The sequence below is a fragment of the Pelodiscus sinensis genome, chromosome 23 (genome assembly GCF_052426305.1).
Source record: "Pelodiscus sinensis isolate ZL-2025 chromosome 23, ASM5242630v1, whole genome shotgun sequence".
Lineage (NCBI taxonomy): Eukaryota > Metazoa > Chordata > Testudines > Trionychidae > Pelodiscus > Pelodiscus sinensis.
The window spans coordinates 191,352-216,421 of record NC_143074.1 but is presented as its reverse complement, the minus strand read 5'-3'; positions in this window follow the sequence as shown (position 1 = coordinate 216,421).

Below are 25,070 nucleotides of genomic sequence, written 5' to 3'. Positions count from 1 at the left end.
TGCTGACTATTCCTAATCACTTTCCTCTCTTCCAAGTGCCTCAAAATGGATTCCTTAAGGATCCCTTTCATGATTTTTCCAGGAACCAAGGTAAGACTGACCGGCCTACAGTTCCCTGAATCATCCTTCTTCCCTTTTGTGAAGATGGGCACTGCATTTGCCTTTTTCCAATCATCTGGGATGTCTCCCGATCTCCACGACTTTTCAAAGATAATAGCCAAAGGCTCCTCAATGACATTTGCCAACTCCCTCAGTACCCTCGGATGCATTAAGTCCGGACTCATGGATTTGTGTACGTTTAGCTTTTCTAAATAGTTCCTAACCTGTTCTTTACCCACCACGGGCTGTCCATCTTCATCCCATCTTGCGTCACTTAGCGCAGAAGTCCAGGAGCCGACCTTGTCCGTGAATACAGAGGCAAAGAAAGCATTGAGTACTTCAGCTTTCCTCACATCATCTGTCACTAGGTTACCTCTTTCATCCATTAGGGTGACCCTCTCTGATCACCTTCTTCTTGTTAACATGCCTGTAGAAACCTTTCTTGTTATCCTTCACATCCTTAGCCAGTCGCAATTCCATTTGCGCTTTCGCCTTCCTGATAGCCCCCCGGCATTCTTGAGTTATACATTTAAACCTCTCCCTGGTCATTTGTCAAGTTTCCACTTTTTGTAAGCTTCCTTTTTGTGCTTAAGTTCCCCTGTAAGCCAATCCGGTCTCCTACCATGTTTGCTTCTCTTGCTACGTGTCGGGATGGTTTCTTTCTGTGCCTTCAATAAGGCTTCTTTAAAATACTGCCAGCTGTCCTGGACTCCTTTCCGCTTCATGTTAGCATCCCAGGGGATTCTGCCCATCAGATCTCTGAGGGAGTCAAAATCTGCTTTTTTGAAGTCCAAGGTGTGTATTTTACTACTCTCTTTTCTTCCTTTGGTCAGGATCCTGAAATCTACCATCTCATGATCACTGCTTCCCAGCTTGTCATCCACCTCCACTTCCCCTATTAGTTCCTCCCTGTTTGTGAGCAGAAGGTCAAGCTGCGCACAGCCCCTGGTTGGATCCTTCAGCACTTGTGTCAAGAAGTTATCCCCAACATTCTCCAAAAACTTCCTGGATTGCCTGTGTACTGCCGTATTGGTTTCCCAACAGATGTCAGGGTGATTAAAGTCCCCTACGAGAACCAGGGCCTGCGATCTAGAAGCTTCGCTCAGTTGTCTGAAGAAAGCCTCATCTACCTCATCCACCTGATTCGGTGGCCTGTAGCAGACACCAACCACAACATCACTGCTGTTGTTTGCTCCTTTAAACTTAACCCATAGACTCTCAACAGGTTTTTCTCCCTCTTTATACTGGAGTTCAGAGCAATCATAGTGCTTTCTTACATATAGTGCAACTCCTTCTCCTTTTCTCCCCTGCCTGTTCTTCCTGAACAGTCTATACCCTTCCATGACAGCGCTCCAGTCATGTGAGTCATCCCACCAAGTCTCTGTTATCCCAATTAAATCATATTTCTTGGTCTGGGCCAGGGCCTCCAGTTCTTCCTGTTTGTTGCCCAGGCTTCTTGCATTAGTGTACAAACACTTCAGGTAACCAGTTGATCGCCCTATCTTCTCCATTCGAAACAGGGGTCCTCCTTTCTTGCTCTTTCCTCTCTGCATTTCTTCTGGGTATCCGACTTTCCCACTCCCCTCAGGGTTTTGGTCACCGTCCCCCGACAAACCTAGTTTAAAGCCCTCCTCACTAGGTTTGCAAGCCTGCCTGCGAAGATACTCCTTCCTCTCTTCGTTAGGTGGATCCCATCTCTTCCTAACAATCCTTGTGCCTGGAACAGAGTCCCATGGTCGAAGAAACCAAAGCCCTCTCTGCGACACCACCTGCGCAACCACGCATTGACGTCCTCAATTCGACGATCCCTGCCCAGTCCTTTCCCTTCAACAGGGAGGATGAACGAGAACACCACTTGCACTCCGAATTCTTGGATCCTTCTTCCCAGGGCTACATAATCCGCAGTAACCCGCTCAAGGTCATTCTTGGTCGTATCATTAGTTCTCACGTGGAGAAGCAGGAAGGGGTTTGGAAGCGATCCGAAGCAGGAAGCAGGAAGCGATCCGAAGGTTTGATCAGCTTGGTAAGCCTCTCAGTGACATCCTGAATGCGAGCTCCCGGTAGGCAGCACATCTCTCGAGATTCCAGGTCTGGACGGCAGAGGGATGGCTCAGTCCCTCTTAGGAGGGAGACCACGACCACGACCACCACCGTCCTGTTTGCAAGCTCCTTGGTCGCTTGCCCGCTGCATTATAAAGCCCTGGAGTGCCTGAAAGTCCTGCTCCCTACCAAGGCTCAGCCAATCAGCAGAGGCTTCTAGAATTCAAACTTTAATTAGAAGCCAACAGTTTCCACCTGCCAATCACAGCACCTACCAATCATAACCAATCACAGCACAAACTCCATCAAGGGGAGGGGAAGGGCAAAAGGAAAAAAAAAAAAACCTCACAAACACAGGGGAAAAAAACAAACAAACAAACAAAACCAAAAAAAGAACACACAACAACCCTCACTCACAAAAACAAGCTCAGCACACAGCAAGAAAGCCCCAATAACAACACACACTTCCCTCAAGAGTCCTGTATCTGCTTCTCCTTTACCTGGAGAACTCCCTCTCTAAACTCCCTGTTAGCACTCACCTGTTTGCACAAAGATGGGCACTACATTTGCCTTTTTCCAATCATCCGGGATCTCTCCTGATCTCCATGAGTTTTCAAAGATAATGGCCAAAGGCACTGCAATGACATTTACCAACTCCCTCAGAACCCTCGGATGCATTAAATCCAGAACCATGGATTTGTGTATGTCTAGCTTTTCTAAATAGTTCCTTACCTGTTTTTTCCCCATCAAGGGCTATCCATCTCCTTCCCATACTGCGATGCCTAGTGCAGTAGTCTGGGGGCTGACCTTGTCTGTGAAGACAGAGGCAAAGAAAGCATTGAGTACTTCAGCTTTTCCCACATCATCTGTCACTAGGGCCGTGTCCAGACTCAGGGGTTTTTTCGGGAAAAGTAGCCTTTTCCCAAAAAAACTTCCCCTGCGTCCAGACTCAAGCCGCGTTCTTTCGAAATTATTTCGAAAGAACGCGGCTTTTCTTTCGATGGCGGTAAACCTCGTTTCACGAGGAAGAACGCCTTCCTTCGAAAGTTCCTCTTTCGAAGGAAGGCGTTCTTCAATGTAAAGAGGCCATCTTCGAAAGAGAGCATCCAGACTCGCTGGGTGCTCTCTTTCAAAAAAGCGGATTTCCTCTATCGAAAGATCCGCCTGCTGTCTAGACGCGATCTTTCGAAAGAGGCTCTTTCAAAAGATGCTTTCGAAAGAGCCTCTTTCGAAAGAAGCCTGCAGTCTAGACATAGCCTAGGTTACCTCCCTTATCCAGTTAGGGTCCCACACCCTCTCTGATCACTCTCTTATTGCTAACATGCCTGTAGAAACCTTTCTTGTTACCTTTCACATCCCTTGCTAGCTGCAATTCCAGTTGTGCTTTCGCCTTCCTGATAACTCCCCTGCATTCTCGAGCAATATATTTATACTCCTCACTAGTAGTCATCTGTCCAAGATTCCACTTCTTGTAAGCTTCCTTTTTGTCTTTAAGCTCACCAAGGATTTCCCCGGTAAGCCAATCTGGTTGCCTACCATATTTGTTTTTCTTACTGCACATTGGGATGGTTTCTTCCTGTGCCTTCAATAAGGCTTCTTTAAAATACTGCCAGCTCTCCTGGATTCCTTTCCCCTTTATGTAAGCATCCCAGGGAATCCTGCCCATCAGTTCTCTGAGGGAGTCAAAGTCTGCTTTTCTGAAGTCCAGGGTGTGTATTGTGCTATTCTTCTTTCTTCCTTTGGTCAGGATCCTTAAATCTACCATCTCATGATGATCACTGCTTCCCAGGTTGTCACCCACCTCTACTTCTCCTACTAGTTCCTCCCTGTTTGTGAGCAGCAGGTCAAGCTACGCATGGCCCTGGTTGGTTCCTTCAGCACTTGTACCAAGAAGTTATCCCCAACATTCTCCAAAAACTTCCTGGATTGTCTGTGTACTGCTGTATTGGTCTCCCAACAGATGTCAGGGTGATTAAAGTCCCCCATGAGAACCAGGGCCTGTGATCTGGAAGCTTCTCTCAGTTGTCAGAAGAAAGCCTCGTCTATCTCATCCATCTGATCCGGTGGTCTATAGTAGACACCAGCCACAACATCACCCCTGTTGCTTCCACCTCTAAACTTAATCCATAGACTCTCAACAGGCCTTTCTCCCTCTATATACTGGAGCTGTGAGCAATCATACTGCTCTCTTACATACAATGCAACTCCTCCTTTTCTCCCCAGCCTGTTCTTCCTGAACAGTTTATATCCTTCCACGACAGTGCTTCAGTCATGCGTGTCATCCCACCAAGTCTCTGTTATTCCAATCAAGATGCTACAGAAGGACTGGGAGGTACAAACACTATCAGATACCAGGAGAGAAGTCTTGTGGTAAGGATAAAGAAGGTGCTAGAGAGGAGTTGTGGGGAGGTGGCCCAGGAATCACAGTTATCACATTGTTGGTTCAGGAGACATTGCAGACAGCTGCTATTTACGGGGTCCCTGGGCTGGAACTAGAACAGAGGGTGGACCTGGGATCTCCCCATTTTGCCTACTTGCCATGGGGCAGTTGACCTGGTCAATGAGACACATGAGAGGGGAAGGACTACTTTGGAAAGGGGTCTGGCCGGTTCCTGAATCACTTGGAGGGATAGCAGAGAGGATGAGGATTGGTCTCCTCCCTTTTTCCCCATCCTAGCCAATGATGAGTATGGCTAAATCAATGACAAGTTTGTGCCCCTGGAGATGACATCTAAACCGAGGGCTGCCATGAGCCTCTGAGGTGAGCAGCCTGCCCAAAAGCACAGGACCTGCCATGGCAGAGAAGGAGCTTTGTCACATTCTGTAATAAGCAAACTTTATATGTCTGTTAGGGCTAATACAGGCTAAACAGTGGAGAGCTCTTGCTTATGCCTGGAAAACCTAACTTCGAGAGTCCAAGTGGCACAGACACACTGTTTCTCCTTATCTGGGATTTTTATTCCCTTTTTCTCTTCTCTGAACTTTCAGTTCTGCTGCTGGGAGAAAGTCACTTGCATTTTCCTCTTCCCTGGGGGTGGAATTGGGGCAGTAAATCAACAGTCTTTTGTCCTCTAATGTTCTATAATAGTAGCTCTCCTGTCTGGTGATTTGCATTGCTATAGAGGCTTATACCACAAATGGTCAAATATTACGTTACACTATGCAATACAAGGCTACGTCTAGATTGCATCCCTTTTTCGTAAAAGGGATGCAAATTAGACGTATCGCAATTGCTAATAAAGCATGCATTTAAATCTCCCCCAGATTTAACTACAGACAATCCAGGATTGTCGGTTCGTTCGTAAGTCGGACCCCACAGAGTTACACGCGACCTCGCTATTCGTAAGCACAGATCGCGTTCGTAACTCAGGGTCCGCTGTTTATGACAGCTTCGGTCGTAACTGCGAATGGTCATAAGTCAATCCAGAATGTCCTTGACTAGGTCTCTCCCTTATTTCTCCTTTTCTGGGAACGTTGCCGCCTTCTGTACCATTTTGTCTCCTTTTCTTCCACACAGTCCTTTCTCTCAAAGTTGTAAACAAGTCCATAATCCTCCAGGGCCCTGACTCGAACCTTAGTATGGCCTGTCTTCAGCTCACTTACTGTTAATTCAGTCATGCCAATCATTCACACTAGCCATGATTCGTGACAAGCACCCCATAAGCATTGGATCAGCCTGCTGCCCCACCTCTGTGCTGCTACCTCTGATACAGAGGAAGCAGTATGGTGGGAGGAGGCAGGCAGGAGCTGCTATGCATGAGCACTGTGTGTGGTGGCTTCATGGACCCACCTGTCAATCCCCTTGCTGCCTCTTATATAGGGAGAGCTTGAGCGTTGGATTGTGTTGCTTCCAGGGGACAGATCCGTTGGGGCATCTCTTAGCCTCCCCAGGCTGCCTGTTGCGAAGGGATCGTGGTGTAATAGGCTCTCCCTGTAAACTCTGGGGCGTCTGTCGGCCTGTTGGCTGCCCGCCCCGAAGGGATCCCAATCCTAGCGGTAAAGACACGGACGTTAAACTCTTCAGAGCGCCCTCACCTAGACTGCCCACTGCGACGGGGCCTTGTGTCTCAGCAGTTGAAGACTCGGGTGTAACACACACGCACTGGCCTGACCATCGGAGTGTGCAGAGAGGGGGTGTGACAGTCAGATGGTGCCATGGCAGCGCATTCCTGCATGTGAGCATTTGGCGCAGTGTGTGGCTTTTGCATGGGCATGTGTGCATGATGTGTTCCAGTCAGACGGTGTCCTGGCAGCAGTGCCAGGTGGATACTTGGGTCCCACTCCTGGAGAGCAACACCCCTCACCTCCCCAGCTGGAGCCTGCAATGGCCCAGACAGTCTGAGAGGGGAAGAGCTGGGCAGGACAGGGACTCGGGCTCAGGGCCCCACCCGTGACTGCAGCGGGAGCTGGCAGACACTGAGACGGACACGTGCCCTCTCGGGGGGGGGGCCTCGTTTTGACATTTCACACATGGGAACCCCACTCTGTCTCCCATGATGCACTGACGCGGGCGGGGGGGATTGTAACTCCTGTGGCGCGTTCTGGCATGAGGCAGGAGCTGTGTGTCTCGCATCCCTCACAGGGCAACAAACAGCAGTCACGTGGGCGCTGTGAGCTCTCACAATGTAGTGTCATGCCAACACATGTGGCGCGGTGGACACCCGCGCGCCGTCCCACAGACCGGAAGTGACGTTTGCTTGGTCCACAGCCTGACAGCAACCGACTGGGAACCGTTACCGGAAGGTGTCCAGGTACGAGTGCTCAGCTGGTGCCAGGTCAGCAAGTGGTAGGCAGGAGACACGGGGCTAGGTGGGATGGGTTCAGACATGGGGTACCTGTCTGGGGCAGAGACTGGGGCCAGGAGTTTCCTGCAGCAGTGCAGCCAGTGTAGCCCACCAGCTCCCGTGGTATGCGGGGCAGAGGAGGGACAGCAGAGACCGTAACTGAGCAACTATGGAGGCTGGAACCGCTCCGACAAGGCACCGCTCTGCTTACGTTGCCGGGTGTCCGGTTTTGAACTGGATGGTCCAATAGTTCAGCTTTTTCTTCGGGAAACAAATTGAGAAAATAGAAATGTCGGGTACTTTCTAAATCAGATGGAATGCAGATTGTGACGTCATGTCAGGCGTGTCCGGTATTTGTGGTGAAACCATCTGGCAGCCCCGGCTCTGCTCCTTGCTTGGGGGGGGCGCCCTGCCTCTGGGGCAGGTCCTGACGTCACAGGGAGCGGGTTCCCCAGGAAATCCCACCCTAGGCGCAGGAGAAGCAACGCAGTGCATGCCGGGAGACGGGAGAGAGCCTCCACCAGCCACTGTGGGCCCGTGGCACCATAGGAGCAGTAGGGTCTGGACTGGACTGCGCCACCCGGCCCCGAGGGAGCGGCGGCGGGGTCAGAGCGTGACGCTGCCCCGCCCGGATCTCAGCCCTTGGGCGCCCGAGTGTGCACCCCGCCCGGCCGGGCCGCTCCCCTGTAGCTCCGCCCCCAGCACCCCGCCCGGCCGGGCCGCTCCCCTGTAGCTCCGCCCCCAGCGCTGAGCCCCGCCCAGCCGGGCCGCTCCCCTGTAGCTCCGCCCCCAGCGCTGAGCCCCGCCCGGCCGGGCCGCTCCCCTGTAGCTCCGCCCCCAGCGCTGAGCCCCGCCCGGCCGGGCCGCTCCCCTGTAGCTCCGCCCCCAGCGCTGAGCCCCGCCCGGCCGGGCCGCTCCCCTGTAGCTCCGCCCCCAGCGCTGAGCCCCGCCCGGCCCGGCCGCTCCCCTGTAGCTCCGCCCCCAGCGCTGAGCCCCGCCCGGCCCGGCCGCTCCCCTGTAGCTCCGCCCCCAGCGCTGCGCCCCGCCCGGCCGGGCCGCTCCCCTGTAGCTCCGCCCCCAGCGCTGCGCCCCGCCCGGCCGGGCCGCTCCCCTGTAGCTCCGCCCCCAGCGCTGAGCCCCGCCCGGCCGGGCCGCTCCCCTGTAGCTCCGCCCCCAGCGCTGAGCCCCGCCCGGCCGGGCCGCTCCCCTGTAGCTCCGCCCCCAGCGCTGCGCCCGCTGCCTCGTGGCCCGGCTTGGTGCGAAGCTGCCGCTGCCGGCTACGAACAGCAGCGCACTGCTAGTGACGTCATTGCCCTGGCGCGGGGCATGCAAAGATGGAACGCGGAGAACATTCTATCCGCTCCCGTCAGGCTGGCGCACTGAATGGCCCGGCGAGTGACACGTGGGTTTGTGTCGCACTCAAACAGGTCCAGGCTCCGTCATTAATGGCAGGGGCGGGGCCTGATCTGGGGGCGGGGCCACTGACTGGCAGGAATTCAGCTGGGACACAGAAGTGAGCAGCAGAAAACTCGGCGTCTCCGGAAAATCCTCGCGCGGCCCCTCTGGGCTTGTGAACGGGACGCAGCAGAGGAAGCCGCCCCCCTCCCCCCTCCCCCCTCCCCCCTCCCCCCACCCGCCTCACGCTCCTCGCTGCACTTTCGAAGGCAACAGCAGCATCAGCCTGTCCCGCTGCCAGTCCCTGCACAAGCCGGCTGGGAAATCTGGTGTGTGGGGGGGAAGGGGGGAGGGGTTGGCGCGCGGTCTCCTCTCCCGAGGGGGGCGGGACATCAGCTGCGGACGCTGCAGTCCCTGAGACAAGAGCCGCGCCCAGCTACGCTACGTGCTCCGTATCCATCGGTGCACTTCTGATACTGATAAGAACATAAGAACGGCTATACTGGGTCAGACCAAAGGGCCATCTAGCCCAGTAGCCTGTCTGCCAACAGTGGCCAGTGCCAGGTGCCCCAGAGGGGGTGGACCGAAGACAATGATCAAGCAATTTGTCTCCTGCCATCCATCTCCAGCCTCTGACAAACAGAGGCCAAGGCAACCATTTCTTCCTTCCCCCAGGCTAATAGCCTTTTATGGACCTAACCTCCATGAATTTATCTAGTTTTTTTTTAAACTCTGTTCTAGTCCTAGCCTTCACAGCATCCTCTGGCAAGGAGTTCCACAGGTTGACTGTGCACTGTGTGAAGACCTTTCTTGTATTAGGTTTAAACCTGCTACCCATTAATTTCATTTGGTGTCCTCTAGTTCTTATATTATGGGAACAAGTAAAGAACTTTTCTATATTCACCCTCTCCACACCACTCATGATTTTATAGACCTCTATCATATCCCCCTCAGTCTCCTCTTTTCTAAGCTGAAAAGTCCTAGTCTCTTTAGCCTCTCTTCATATGGGACCTGTTCCAAACCCCTAATCATTGTAGTTGCCCTTTTCTGAACCCTTTCCAAGGCCAAAATATCTTTTTTGAGGTGAGGAGACCACATCTGTACACAGTACTGAAGATATGGCGTACCATAGTTTTATACTTCCCCTTCTCCTCCTTCCCCTGGCTTCCCCCTTCCAGCTCCCTCCTCCTCCTTCCCCTGGCTTCCCCCTTCCAGCTCCCTCCTCCCAGGTTTCCACCTCCCCTCTCTCTTCCCCTCTGCCACCACCTTTTACCAGTCTCCCCAGAGGTTAATCCCCACCCCTCAGTTTTCAAAAATAGAAACTCTCTTTATTTAACAACACACGTGTCATTTATTTTTTACATCAGGAAGGGGGCTAGGGAAGGGTAAGTGGAAGGAGGTTAGGGAGGAATGGGGCATGAGCCCCCGATGGGGAGGACTGGGGTGGCTCTGCGGGCTCCTCGGGGTGGAAGCTCTCCTGCAGGGCCTCCTGGATCCTGACAGCCTCCCAATTGATCCCCTTGGATGGCAGCCTGCGGCAAGTGCAGCCGGGCTGATGGCCAAGTGCTTTGATGTGCCGAGTGTGGGCACGCCAAGACAGGACTGCTTTGCTGTCCCTTATCGAGGTAGACAAGCAAGTGGGGAACCCTGAGAACTGTCTGTCCGGGGTGGGGGTCGGGTTCCTTTAAGCACAACCCTCGGCTAGACGGAGGCAGCAGCTCCACACTCTAAGTCCTAACCTGATGCCCTGCAGGCACTGGTTCTGGCCAGCCTTAACTTCGGTTCAGGGTCCACTCAATGTGGATACGCTATTTCCAATTAGCAAAATGCTAATTCGAATTAGTTTTTAGGTCTAGATGCACTAATTCGAATTAGCTTAGTTCGAATTAGTGCTGCAGTGTAGACATACCCTAAGGGTGTGTCTACACTGTACCATTTTTCTGGAATAAGGGACATTATTCTGGCAGAACAACAGTAGCATCCACACAGCAATTGCATTATTTCAAAAGAAAATTGAAACAATGGAAACAATGGAGGGCTTATTCCTCATGGAATGAGGTTTATCAGTGTCAGAAAAACTTGTTTGATCAAGAGCGTGTTGGGCTGGGGGCCGTTAGGGAGGAAGAGGAGGGTGGGTGAGGGGGTCCTTATGTGTTGAAAGATGACTGGGGAGAAGGTAGGGTGAGGGTTGAGGTGAGCTGGGAAGGTGGCTGTGACGGACCGGGCCAGGTCTTGGCACAGCTGAGGGCGTCCGCTCAGGGCGAATTGCTCAAAACTCGGGGCTCCTTACAGCCCCAGACTGGAAGCCTTTCCCAAATAGGCCATAAACCGGTCACACTGAGTGCTTTAGCTGCCAATCTGGCCAGCCAGAAGCCTCAGGAGCAAAACCCCTCAGACACCCCAGCTCTCCCTGTGCCACAATTAGCCCTGGGCCTGCACACAGGTGAGGGGGTTGTAGAACCCAATCTCACCTTCCCCGAAAGAGTCTTTCCGGTCCCAAAGAACCAGCCACAAATCCCCGGTCAGTTTACACTTTGGATCTTACCCACAAGATCACGCAGGGCCAATCCTTTAGAATCTAAAATCTAAAGGTTTATTAATAGAAGAAAGAAAAGCATGGATTGATATTTTGGGATTCTTGGGTCTATGGAAATAGCCAAACATTACAGCTACAATGTAATGCTTGGCTATGTTCACACTGGGGAATTATTTCAAATAAGGTATTTTGGGGGTTAAAGTATTTGAAAATATTTTTCAAAATAGTGTGTTCCCACAACAGGGAAGCATCAAAATTTGTGAGAGGTAGGCTCCCTTAGTAAGGACATGCTACTTTGAGTCAAAGTATGTCTACACTACACACTTGTTTTAGCATTTCCCCATTACAATTTCAGAATAGCATATTCTATTTCAAAATACAAGGCTTCTCAGATATTTTGGCTGGTTTTAATTACTCTGAGGCAGGCTTCCCTAAAGTGGCTGTGCTACCTTGACTTAGAGCCCCAGGAAACACTAGAGCGTAATTACTTTAATGGTCCTAGGAAGGAGCTATTTGTAAATAGCGACAGTGGAGCACACACAATATTGCTATTTAAAAAGAGCAATTTCTACAATGGCATTATTCTGGAACAATAAACTCTCATGTCACAAAAAATAAGAAGCCTGTTATTCTGAAATACATCACTTAAGAAAAGTGATAACGTGAGCATCCACAAGGCAAGCCCGTTATTTTGAACGTCTTATAGAGGTGCTGTGAGTTACTCCCCAGTGCTTCCCGGGACTCCATTGGGAGTGACTGCGGGAGTACGTACTTTGTAAGGCTTGTGCTGTAGAACATTTCCATTGAAATACCATTTCCTGTGTGACATGGATTCAGTGTCTATGCTCAGAGGCTCTTAGTTCGGAATGGGGCATTTCTACCCTAAGAACAATCTTTTTTATTTGGAAATAACGGCCCTTAGCAGAGCAACAGTGACACTCGGAGGTCATTGCCTGTAATGCACGTGTAATTCCGTAGCGCCTCCACAGTGCCGCTCGGTGGTCATTGCCGGTAATGCACGTGTAATTCCGAAGCGCCTCCACAGTGCCACTCGGTGGTCATTGCCGGTAATGCACGTGTAATTCCGAAGCGCCTCCACAGTGCCACACGGTGGTCATTGCCGGTAATGCACGTATAATTCCATCGCCCCCCCAGCTGCTGTCCCTGCTCCGCACCCCACGTGGCCCCAGTCTTGCCCTTTGACAGCAGGCAAAGTAAGAAGCTCGTTATTTCCAGGCTCCGCGCAGCCCTCTCCCCTGCTGCCCACGGCCCCCTCATCCCGCACTCCAGGCTCCGCGCAGCCCTCTCCCCTCCTGCCCCCGGCCCCCTCATCCCGCACTCCAGGCTCCGCGCAGCCCTCTCCCCTCCTGCTTCCTCACCCCAGCCTGCACCCCGTCCATACTCTTATCCCGGGGCCCTTCCTCTCCCCAGCCTGCACCCCCGTCCATATGCTTATCCCGGGGCCCTTCCTCACCCCAGCCTGCACCCCCCATCCATATTCTTATCCCGGGGCCCTTCCTCAGCCCAGTCTGCACCCCCATTCATGGGAGCCATCAGTCCACCTTTTCCCTGCACCACATTCAGTAAAGTGTCTGATCAGGGTATGAGAGCAGCCCTGAGCCTTTGTCTCCACTCAACAGGTTGCACCACACAGGATATGTGGATGGTCCTGGGCTTTGTACAGCACTCCAGACTGACCCCTGGACACGGCTTCTGGGTCCTAGCCCTTTGCTGTCACTCCTGCCCGAGGGCTTTGCTGGCTCCAGACTGGGTAACAGCTGGGAAACTGGCTGGGCAGGGGGCTAATGACAGGGAGCAGAAGTCTTCCCAATCAGCATTGAGACTTGATGGGAGGCTGAGAGGTCACAGCAGATGTCCTAAAGGATGGGCCAGCTCACCATCTGAGGGGATCAGTCTCCGAGCAATTCCAGCCCTGCCTCTTTGGGAGAGCCTCCCACAAAGCCATAAGGCGGGGTCTCTGAGGTTGCCCCCACCTTGCACCTCTGTCCTGTGTGTCTGATGTCAGGATCTCTCTACGAGGTCACCGCCTCCCCATCGCCTTTCCCCAATAGACTGAGATTCTACAACAGGCCTTTGAGATGTCATCGCCCCCCACCCCAACCGTCTCCTGCAAGGATGGCGTTCTGCCCCTAGTCCGCCCCTGCCCCTCGGGACACACTGACTGATAAGAATACAGTACTCTCAGATAGACATGGAAAGGGGTAACGGGTTAATGAGCGCTAGAGCAATTCCACCCACAGGATCCTGCTCAACCTTAACTTAGTGATTTCTATGCCTAGAGCTCAGGTGGATCAGACAGAACAGGCTCCAAACCTCTCTGCGGCTCTTACCTTCTGAACAGGTAACATCAACTCCGTGGGTAGGGAAGGAGAAAACTCTGACGAGATTCCTCCTCCTGCTCCCATAATTAATCCTAATTCTTTCTCCGCCCTCGACGAGAGACCTTGAGAAGGAGCCTTGCTGCTGCAAAGCCATTAGAATCTCTGAGCTTGTCCCTGCCTTGCACCTCTCTTCTGATTGGCTGATGTCAGGTTAGGGTCTCTCTGTGAGGTCACCACCGACCTATCACTATCGCCCAGTAGGCTGAGATCCTGCAACAGGCCTTTGTGATGTCACTACCCCCCTTCCATCCCCTGCAACGCTGGCTTCCTGGCCCTGGTGAGCCTCTTTGGATGTGTGAGTGGGATGATGTAGGGCAGTGGTCTCCAACCTTTTTACACCCAAGATCACTTTTTAAATGACAGAACAAGCCAAGATCTACCGTCTTGCCCCTTCCTTGAAGCCTTGCCCTCTCTATTCTCCTCCTCTCCATCACTTGCTATCCCCAACCCTTATACTGCTGCTTTTTTTTTTTTTCAATTCTTCTGTAGGAAGAGGTTTTTCCAACATTTGGCCTGTCTAGACTGGACCAAATGTCAGAAAAAACCCTTCTTTTGGAAGCTCCCTTATTCCTCGTGGAAAGAGGAATATAGGGGTGACCAAAAGAGCATGTTTGCTCTTCCACTAAAAAAAGCAGAAGAACAAATGCATCCCTGGATGCAGAAGAGTTTTTCTGGGATATTTCCAGAATCCTGAAAAACTCCTGGGCTGTGTCTAGACTGGCAAGTTTTTCCGCAAAATCATCTGCTTTTGCGGAAAAACTTGCCAGCTGTCTACACTGGCTGCTTGAATTTCCGCAAGAACACTGACAATCTCATGTAAGATCGTCAGTGTTCTTGCGGAAATACTGTGCTGCTCCCGTTCGGGCAAACGCCCTCTTGCACAAATCATTTGCGCAAGAGGGCCAGTGTAGACAGCACAGGACTGTTTTGCGCAAAAAAGCCCCGATGGCTAAAATGGCGATTGGGGCTTTTTTGCGCAAAACCACGTCTAGATTGGCCACGGACACTTTTCCGCAAAAAGTGCTTTTTCGGAAAAGCGTCCTGCCAATCTAGACGCGCTTTTCCGAAAATGCTTTTAACGGAAAACTCTTCCGTTAAAAGCATTTCTGGAAAATCATGCCAGTGTAGACGTAGCCCTGCAGTCTAGCCGTACACTTGCTGGGTTGAGACAGGGTGTGTAGGATTTGAGTGTGGGAAGGGGTGAGAGGTGCATGCTCTGGGAGGAAATCTGGACGCAGGAGGAGGTGGAGAAGGGGACGCTGGCTCGGGGAGGGGGCTCTAGGCCGGGCGGTGTTGGGGTCAGATGGAGGGTTGGGGTACTAAGCAAGCTACAGGCTTGTGGATGTGAGGGTTCAGGAATTTGGTTTGGGGTATATGAGGGGCTCAGGGCAGGGGGTTTCAGTGTATGATCGGCTCAGATCTGGGGTCTGGTGGAAGGGGGAGTGCAGGAGTGTTATGATGCTGTGGCCAAATGGGGGCTTGGCCCCAGTTGGGGGTTTGTTGGCCAGGCTTCATTTTTAAATAAAATACTGTCAAACACAAAAACTTTCTGCGTTGTCTTTATTTCTGAGAAGGGCAGGGAACCTGTTTTGAGTCAGGGGTCACTGACCCGAGAAAAGTCAGTTGGGGCCACACAAGTGAGATGCAAAGAAAACCTCCTCCAACACTCCCCCCCCCCCCCAGCTTCACTAATGTGGCCCCAACTGTGTTGGTGGGAGCAGGGGACATAGTACTGGGAAGGGTGGTAGTGGGTGCTTTGGCAGGGGACAGGGTGCCAGTGGGGACAGAGTTCTGCAGCTGGGGGTAGGGGAGAGGGAACAGGGTGCTGGGAGGACAGAGGACGGTTCTGCAGCAGGGGACAGAGTTCTGTGGCTCGGGACAGAGGAGTGGGGACAGAGTTCTGCGGCTGGGGGTAGGGGAGAGGGAACAGGGTGCTGGGAGGACAGAGGACGGTTCTGCAGCAGGGGACAGAGTTCCAGTGGGACAGAGTTCTGTGGCTCGGGACAGAGGAGTGGGGACAGAGTTCGGGGAGTGGGGATGGGAATGGGGACAGAGTTCTATGGCAGGAGAGTGGGGACAGAGTTCTGTGGCTGGGGAGAGGGGAGTGGGGACAGGGTGCCAGTGGAGACAGAGAGTCCCCTGCATCTGCCTCCTCCCAGGATTCCTCCCCCTGAGGGAAGCCAGCACGTGCCTCCTCCGGGCCCGACTCCCCTTCCCCCCCTGCGGCGCAGGGAAACCCTCGCGTGCCTGCCCTGGGGCGCAGGGAACCCCCTTGCAGCACAGGGAAACCCCCGCACACGCCTGCCCCGGGGCCGAAACCCCCGCGCGTGCCTGCCCCAGGGCCGACTCCTCCCTCCTGCGCCGGTGCAGGGAAGTCGCTGTGCTCCTCCTCCGGGGCCGACGCCCCCTCCCACAGTGTGCCCGGCAGAGCAGCCAGTGAACTTCCGGAACCCCCGGAAGTGGCGCTAAGCTGCGGGACTTCCGTCCACCTGCGGGGAGCTGGCACTACCTCCATTTTCGCTGGCGGTAGGTAGTGGGGCTCCTCGGGGGTGGGAGGAAAATGGGGGGGCGGTCTGCGTGCTTCATGATCGACTGGTCGAGGCCTCGTGATTGACCTGTTGGTGACCACGGCCCTAACCCTTTGATTGCCAGAATCTGGGATTTGATTGTGGGATGCATCATTGACTGCCTGGATTGTTAATTCCCTCTGAAGTATCGAGCACTAGTCACTGCTGCAAGACAGGATACAAGACTGGAGCAATCGTTAGTCTGATCCAGTAGAGCCGTTCTAAGTACCATATGTCTTAAAGCTGCCCCAATGCCAATCTATCCCTGCACACTTCTACCCATGCCTGGGCTTTTTTGTGTGTCGGCTCCTCTTGATGTTGGTGATACTCTGTATGACATCCCCTCCCCCATATAGCCCTTCATCTGGCTGGTGAAGGCCAAAATCTGCATTGACTAAGAGGCTTAAAGGGAACTCTCTCCCTAGAAGCAGCTGATAGGCAGGATGGGAACAATATGGCTGTATCCCCTCTAGCCCACCTGGATGCCATGGCTGGAGCTGAATTGGCTGTCACTTCCACACCCTCCCATGAAGTGGTCGGGTTTCAGACACCAGTGTGTTAGGGGGATACATTTTTAAAAGGATTGCACAACTGAGGGATGGTGCCAAGACTGTTTTAGGACTGAAAAGCTGTTTGAACAGATGGCTGCACCGAGGTACGGTGGAGATAATGACCAGTAAGAACCTGATAGAAAATGCAGTGGAGAAAGCCTATTGGGACCAACTGGGGAGAAGTGACTGCCAGGGCGGATGAGCAATAAACTATCTCCAAGAGCCTCTGGACAGAAACTCTCAAGGAGCAGCCAAGTACCCTGGCATGGCCACACCCAACTGCAGAAATGTATAGACCAGGTCTGGGCAAAGTACAGCTAAGGTTCGGACAATCCAGTATTTTTGCCGCCTGTCTGGTAAAAAAAATTCAGAAAATACCGGACACCTAAAATGTCTGGTATTTTCTGATTTTTTTCCTGGCCAGAAGGCGAAAATACCGGGTGCTTACCTGGTTCCGCAGGGGAGCTGTCTGGGCTGGAGCAGGAAGACGAGATGGTGGAGGGCGGCCAGTGGCCACCAGCAGCCTGGTAGGGCTAAAAAGCCTCAAAAGCATTTGTTAAAGGGGCCAAGCTATTTTAAAAAATATATATATTATATATATATTTTTGTTTTGTTTTGTTTTTTGCTTAGTAACTCTCGGGGTCCTTGGTTTTTTTTCCTCAACAACTTTGGTTCCCTCTCTCCCCCTTTTTTTTTCCCCTCAACAGAATTTTTTCCCTGGTGTTTTTTTTGAGGGGGAAGAGGGGCGTTCGGTATTTTTGGTTAAACCATCTGGTAACCCTAAATACGGCCCACGGGCTGGATGCAGCTCGCAGGCTGGATGCGGCTTACGAAACCACCAGATCTGGCCTACGGAGGCAGCAGGGAGCCCCAGGCAGGCTCCCCTACTTGCCCCGCAGCCCTGTGTGCTGTGCAGACACATGTCTGCAGGGCTCCATTTCTGTTTTAAAACTGGAGGGGAGGGGGAAGTTTCAGGAGCTGCTTTGCACCCAACACAATCCCACTGGTCAGTTTCTGGCCAGAAACCAGCCAATGGAAGCTGCTTGTTGGAATAACAGACAGCCAAAAAGAACCACGCCCTTTCTCTAGTTATTCAATGAAGCACATGGCCAGGTAAGCAAGCAGTCTGTCTGGGAAAGGTTTTAAACTCTGCAAGCCTTAGCACTACAGGCTAAGTTTGGCAGCTGGCAGGTAAGTCTCTTGGCCACAGCCTACTTCTGGCACCCCAGCCCTTTCCCACCCCCCCTCAACATACCCAAACCCTCTGTCCCTCATACCCCCTCTCAATCACAATACCCTCCTACCTTAGGTTACATCCCAAACCCCTGCACTCCAGTCCCTTGCCCTAGTCACAACTGCCTCCTTCACTCAAACTCCCTCCCAGACTCCAGTCTCCCTCCTGCACCCCAGTCTCTCTTTTGCACCCAACCTCCTTCACAGACTCTGCATTTCCTCCATTAATATCATGGAAGAGTGCAGCTCTCGACCTCTTTCCAAAACCTTGGAGTTGCCCCCCCCCCATCAAAAATTATTGCCCACCCCTTGTATAGACACTGAGATCAGCTCTAGGAAGACTCATCTTAAGGGACTTGCCCCTGCCCCAGGTGTTCACCTGCCTTGGGTGTGCAAACCTAACATTATATGAAATTTGCCTCTGTGTGTGGAGGAAAGTATGCCAACTTCCTGCCCCCTCTTTCCAGTTATAACCCCATTTATATAATTTCTATCACACACCAGAAATAAGTTTGTTAGCTCCAAAGGTGTATTTAAGTGGTTAAAGAAAAAGCAAACAGAACACAGCAGGTTACAACCAAAATAATACAAAGCATGCAAACTAAGCTGGATTCACTACACAAATTGGTTACAAGAAATAATTCCCCACCCTAGATGCTGTTTTAAATAGATTCCTTCACAGGCTCAGGGTATCTTTTTAGTTTGTGTCCAGCAGCCTTTCCCACTACTCCCTCAGTTTGTCTCTTTTGTCTCTCCAGGTGATTTCAAGTATCTCTTTGCGCGGGAGGTGGGGGAGAAGCAAAGTGAAGACCTTGATTGTTTTGCTCCCCACCCTTCCCTAGGATTTCCAGAAGGCAGTAATCACTTGTTCAATTCCCCCCACCTTCCAGTGGAAGAGTTCAGCAGTCTAAGATGGAGGTTAGTGTCAGGTGACTAGATCACCTGATTGTAGCATTATCCATGAGTCAGTGGCAGTATGGAGTGTCTACAGAAGTCCAAACCTTTTCATGATTCATTATCCTTGCTGATGGGCTATCAGCCCTGTCTGGCTTTTCCATTGTTGCACCTGAAAGGTTAGCAGTGGCCATCACCCAAAACAGCATAGCTGAAATAAGATACATTAGTCAATATTCCTGACTTATGACCTAGTCATGCAACTAGGAAAATTGTACTCAGTAAACTTTGTGGAAGTTATTTTCCATAAAGAATATGGTGTAATGTCACTCCCATGAGATTACTGTCAGAGGATTAATCACTCACCAATACACAGGGGCTGTGTCTAGACTGCATCCCTTTTCCGTAAAAAGGATGCAAATTAGACACATCGCAATTGCAAATGAAGCAGGGATTTAAATGCCCCCTGCTTCATTTGCATAAACATGGCTGCCGCTTTTTTCCGGCTTGGCGCTTTGCCGGAAAAAAGCGCCAGTCTAGACGCGGATCTTTCGGAAAATAAAGCCTTTTCCGAAAGATCCCTTATTCCTCTTAAAAGAAGGAATAAAGGATCTTTCGAAAAAGGCTTTATTTTCCGAAAGATCCCCATCTAGACTGGCACTTTTTGCTGGCAAAGCTCCGAGCCGGAAAAAAGCGGCAGCCATGTTTATGCAAATGAAGCGGGGGGCATTTAAATCCCTACTTCATTTGCAATTGCGATGTGTCTAATTTGCATCCTTTTTACGGAAAAGGGATGCAGTCTAGACACAGCCAGGCAGTCTGTCTAAAATCCATTTTTGGCTTTGGTTATACAACCCCCAAATGTTATCATGGGGAGTCTCCCAGTCCATAGCAATCTCCGGTGGTGGAGCAGGGCCGCTGCTTGCGCTGGGGCCAGGGCTAGGCTAGCAGAGGGCTGAGGGTCAAGATTGCCAGGCACAGAAAGAAGTCAGAGGGGCCATTGCTGGGCTACCAGGGGGCTGTGGGTTGAATGTGTCAGGCATAGGAAGAGGTCAGAGGAGCCAGGGCATGGCTAGCAGGGGCTGAGAGTCAGTTTTGCAGGACACTAGCAGTGCTGATGGTGGGAGGAAGGACCAGATAGTGCACTGCCTTCATGCAGAGTCCAAATGGGACCTGGCAGAAGCGGAAACAGGAAAGGGAAGGGGGACTTATGTATCAAATTCCTTGTTACTACGCACATCGGGGAAGTCACGGCCAGAGCAACCGCCTCCATGCACACTCTCGTCCAGCCCTGCAGCTGCTCCTGCCAGGCATTACGTGCCCAAGGGCTGCCCTTTCAGTCATAGCTGGCCAAGACATTGTGCTCTCTATATGGCAGCCATGCTGAGAGCTACCCACAAGACACTGGCTTATGCTAGCAATACCAGGCACTTGTCAGAGCCATGGGTCAGCCAGAGCTGACCACCCGGCTAATATCATCTGCCTGCCTCCACTGAGCACCCCCAATAGCACTGGGCTTGCAGGACTCCCCAGTAGAAGTGCCAGGACTGTGATCCTGGCCTCAGGCAGGTCCCAAGCCATGGGAGACCCAGAGAGGAGGTAGCCAAGCCAGACTGGGAACATGGGCAGGAGGAGGAAAAAAGAGCAATGAGGCAGGAGCTGCCCAACATTCTCCTAGGTCAAAGGGGGGCACCCCTACTTGGCTGAGAGGCACACTGACATGGCCTAGCCATGGGGCATGCTTGGGCTACCTGGGGACAGGTGTGTTCCTCAGCCTTGATGCTTAGCCACACCTGATTGGAATGCATCCGTGCCTTCCCCCAGCCAAACAAGGGCAGTGGCTTAGTTATGGCCATCATGGAGAGCTTGAGCCAATGAATAGATGGGGAAGAAGGGGATGGGGAACAAGCCTGTGAAGATTTGGAGAGGGGAGGAGAATGAAGACCAGCCCAGGAGCTCTCAGCGTATTGGCAGATGGGGCTGCCCAAGAGGTTTGCACCTGTGGGGACAAAGAGTCTGGTGTCTAGCCAGGTGCTGTACCAGGGGAAGGGCATCGAGAACTGCTGCCAGAGCTTGACCTGGGGCTGCTCCTGGCCAGGGTTAACTCTAATCCTGCTTGGGAGGGAGGGCTGGAGTTTGTGCAGACCTGGGACCCATCTCCAACCCTAGGATCTCCCCCACCCCCAAAAAGCTGTGGGGGGGGGGGAGGGGTTCTGAAGAACCTGCTTTCACTAGGAATGGATTTGACCCAAGCTCTAACTGCCAGGTGGCCAAGAAGCCAGAGTGGAATTGTAACTCTGGGACTCCATCCAGGCCAGTAACGAACAGCCTTGTTAGAAAACCTCAGCCTGCCCCTGACAGCCCTAGGTCATCTGCAGGTCAGACTGAAAGAGGGGCTCACTCCTGTCTAGGACCCTACCAAATTCATGTCCCTTCCTGCTGGTTATTTGGGGAATTAGCTCAGGTCCTTCCACGGGACACCTTTGCCATTGCTCCCACTCTGTGACCTGCGTTGCTCCCCAGACCACAGCGCCCCCCCCGGCACTGCCCTCTGGGTGTGCCCTGCTCTGTTGCCTCCACCCTTTGAGGGGCCGGCAGCCCAGAATCCAGACACTCGTCTTGGGGGCCTGCTAGTGACACATGTCCAGTCCCTTATGCCAGTGCAAACCGCAGTCTGAGCAAGGGCCCCCCACCCCTCTGCCAGCTATAGGGTCCCTGGGTTAGGGCCCAGGCCCACCTGCTACTCTGGGTCCTGACCCAGGGCCCCTATAGCTGTCAGCCATTCACTGCTCCTCTTCTGTGGCCTCTTTTCCCTGGGCCTCTTCCATTGTAGCCCTAGCACTTTGTCTGCCCTTCCTATAGGGTGTCAGTCTGGCTAGATGCTCCTTGCCCTGCTCTGCCCTACCACAGTGCTCCTAGACAGCCAGTCCACAGGTCAGGGCGAGAATGCCTCTTCAGTGCCCTTTATATATGGCCCCTGCTGGCCCTGCCTGGCTTCTGCAACCAGCCCCCTCCGGATTGACTCCGGGCATGTCAGCACAGCAGCGTTATTTCAATGGAGCAGAGGGCGCGTCTGCACAGCAAGCCCCTTCCTTGGGAATAACGAGCTTCTCACTCTCCTGCTGGCCAAGGGCTGGGAAAGGGTGAGACTGGGGCGCTCAGCCCGGAGAGGGGCTGGAGCCGGGGGCCACGTGGGGTGCGGAGCAGAGACAGCAGCTGGGGGTGATGGAAGCGGAACCGCTCCCACAATGCACCGCTGTGCTCACTCGAACGCTGTTGCGAGTCATGACGTCACACGGAGCGGGTCGCCAGAGATTCACGCCCTGGTGAAGCTGGGCGAGCGAGGCGCTGCGTGGTGAAAGATGCGCTTGGTGTCCCATCGAGCCAAAAGCGCCCGTCAGCCACTGCGACCCCCACGGCACCATGGGAGTTGTAGTGCCGCTGGGCCTGTATCCCGTCAGCCCCTGCAGCCGCATGGCACCGTGGGAGTTGTAGTGCCTCTGGGCCTGTATCCCGTCAGCCCCTGCAGCCGCACGGCACCGTGGGAGTTGTAGTGCCGCTGGGCCTGTATCCCGTCAGCCCCTGCAGCTGCACGGCACCATGGGAGTTGTAGTACCGCTGGGCCTGTATCCCGTCAGCCCCTGCAGCCGCACGGCACCATGGGAGTTGTAGTACCGCTGGGCCTGTATCCCGTCAGCCCCTGCAGCTGCACGGCACCATGGGAGTTGTAGTGCCGCTGGGCCTGTATCCCGTCAGCCCCTGCAGCTGCACGGCACCATGGGAGTTGTAGTACCGCTGGGCCTGTATCCCGTCAGCCCCTGCAGCCGCACGGCACCATGGGAGTTGTAGTACCGCTGGGCCTGTATCCCGTCAGCCCCTGCAGCTGCACGGCACCATGGGAGTTGTAGTGCCGCTGGGCCTGTATCCCGTCAGCCCCTGCAGCCGCACGGCACCATGGGAGCTGTAGTGCCGCTGGGCCTGTATCCCGTCAGCCCCTGCAGCCGCACGGCACCGTGGGAGTTGTAGTGCCTCTGGGCCTGTATCCCGTCAGCCCCTGCAGCCGCACAGCACCATGGGAGTTGTAGTGCCGCTGGGCCTGTATCCCATCAGCCCTTGCAGCCGAACGGCACCATGGGAGTTGTAGTGCCGCTGGGCCTGTATCCCGTCAGCCCCTGCAGCCGCACGGCACCGTGGGAGTTGTAGTGCCGCTGGGCCTGTATCCCGTCAGCCCCTGCAGCCGCATGGCACCATGGATGTCGTGGCGCTCCGCGCGGCAGGGTGTGGCTGCGCACGCGGCGCTGGGCGGGCGGTGCCGCCATGGGAGGAAGGTCGAAGAAGCGTAAGGCGCAGCCAGGAATAGCGCCTGATGCTGCCAGCGCCGAGCCTGCCCCCTAGCGTGAAGGCTCCGGTTCTGCGCGCCCTGCCCCGCCTGGGTCTCAGCCCTTAGGCGCCCGGGGAGCTCCGCACAGCACGGCTCCACGTCGCGGCGGTGAGGGGGCTGAACATCCTCGGGGGGGCAGTTTGGGGGCCCTCTCCAGTAACAGTCTGCGGGGGGAGGTTTTTGCCATTCCAGGCTATGACAAGGGGGTGGCGGAAGAGGAAGTGACATCAGCAGTCTGGATGCCAAGCCTGGGTCGCTAGGGGCTTGGTCTCATTGTGCGTGAGTCACTCCCTGCATGAGCGATGCATGCCGGGAGTTGTAGTTTTGACAATGCTGGTTCCTCGGGTCCGAGCGTCACTAGTGTGTTGCAGCCCCCACCCCACCCAGCATGACAGCCCAGCCCTGCCCACAAACTGCATTACAGGCTGGCTCCATCCGACCCCTCCCTTCCTTAGCCAACCCCAGCCCAGCCTGCATCCCAATCCCCCCCTCTTCTCCAGTCCATTTCTAATAACCCCCACTCCCGCCTGCACCCACATCAGTGTCCTTCCCTCCAGTCCATACTCTTATCCCAGGGGCCCCTCAGTTTCCCTTCCTCTCCACAACACCCAGCCCCACATGCACCCCCAGTCCATGCCCCTATTTGTGGGGTCCATCAGCCCTTTTCCTCCCTACGACATCCCCAGCTCATCTTAACCTGCACCCTAGCTCTGTCCCTACGTTTCCCCTGTTCGTAGGACCCCCTTGGTCTAATTTGCTTCTTTCCCAACCCACAGTCCCTCCTCCCACGCTCCTATCCTACCAGCCATGGGTCCTGTCAGCCTCCCTTATTCATTCTGTCCCTAGCACCCTGAACTTCCCCCCTCAGTCCTCCTCTTCCTCCCGGACATCCTCCAGCCTGCCATATCCTTCCCTAATCTGCCTCTAGTGGATCCCTCCATTCATGGGATCCCTTAACCCCCAACACTCCCCAATTCTTGTTCCCCCTTGCCAAGTTCACCTTCCCTGCCAATGTGGGGTCCTCAAACACTCCTCCACCCTGCCCTTCATCATGGGGCCTCTAAATCACCCCAATCCCTCAGTGCCCTTGTGTACTTAGATCCCTCCACGCAACAGTATAGCCGCCAATACAGGCAGTCCCCGGGTTACGTACAAGATAGGGACTGTAGGTTTGTTCTTAAGTTGAATCTGTATGTAAGTCGGAACTGGCATCCAGATTCAGCCGCTGAATCTGGACACCAGTTCTGACTTACATACAGATTCAACTTAAGAACCCCAGGCGTCCCCAAGTCAGCTGCTGCTGAAACTGATCAGCAGCTGATTCCAGGAAGCCCAGGGCAGAGCAACTCTGCCTCGGGCTTCCTGTAGTCAGCCGCTGGTCAGTTTCAGCAGCGGCTAACTTGGGGACGCCTGGGGCAGAGCAGCTCTGGTGCTGCTGGGTTGGTCCAGTAGCATGGCCGCACCTCGGCGCTACTGGACCAACCCAGCAGCACCCCAGCTGCTCTGCCCCAGGCGTCCTGATTCAGCCACTGCTGAAACTGATCAGCAGCTGCTGAATCAGGACTCCTGGGGCTGAGCAGCTGGGGTGCTGCCAGGTTGGTCCAGTAGCGCCATGGAGCGGTGCTGCGGGACCAACCGGCAGCGTCCCACCTGCTCTACCACAGGCCCCGGGCTTTGCTCCACATCTCCCTGGTCTGCTGGGGGGGGCACTAGCTGCGTCCCCCCCAGCAGACCAGGGAGACGCGGAGCAAAGTGGCGGAGGACCCGGGCCGGACCCGCGGCGCTCCCAGCTGATCTGGAAGCGGCCACGGGTCTGCAGACCAGGGAGACGCTGAGCAAAGCGGCGCAGGACCCGGGGCCGGACCCACGGTGCTCCCAGCTGATCTGGAAGCAGCCGCGGGTCCAGCCCCGGGTCCTGTGCCGCTTTGCTCAGCGTCTCCCTGGTCTGCTGGCTCCCGCAGCAGACCAGGGAGACGGGGAGCAGCTTTTCTTGCCCCGGAGGAGGCGGGTGGCGGGACCAGGCATCCCGCCACTTGAGTCCTCCGGGGCGAGAAAATCCCCGTTCGTAACTGCGGAGCCGACATAAGTCGGATCCGCGTAACTCGGGGACTGCCTGTATCATAAATTCAAGATAGACATATTTATGTGGGGAACCTAAATTGCTTATTGAACGTCTCCATTGTTCAGC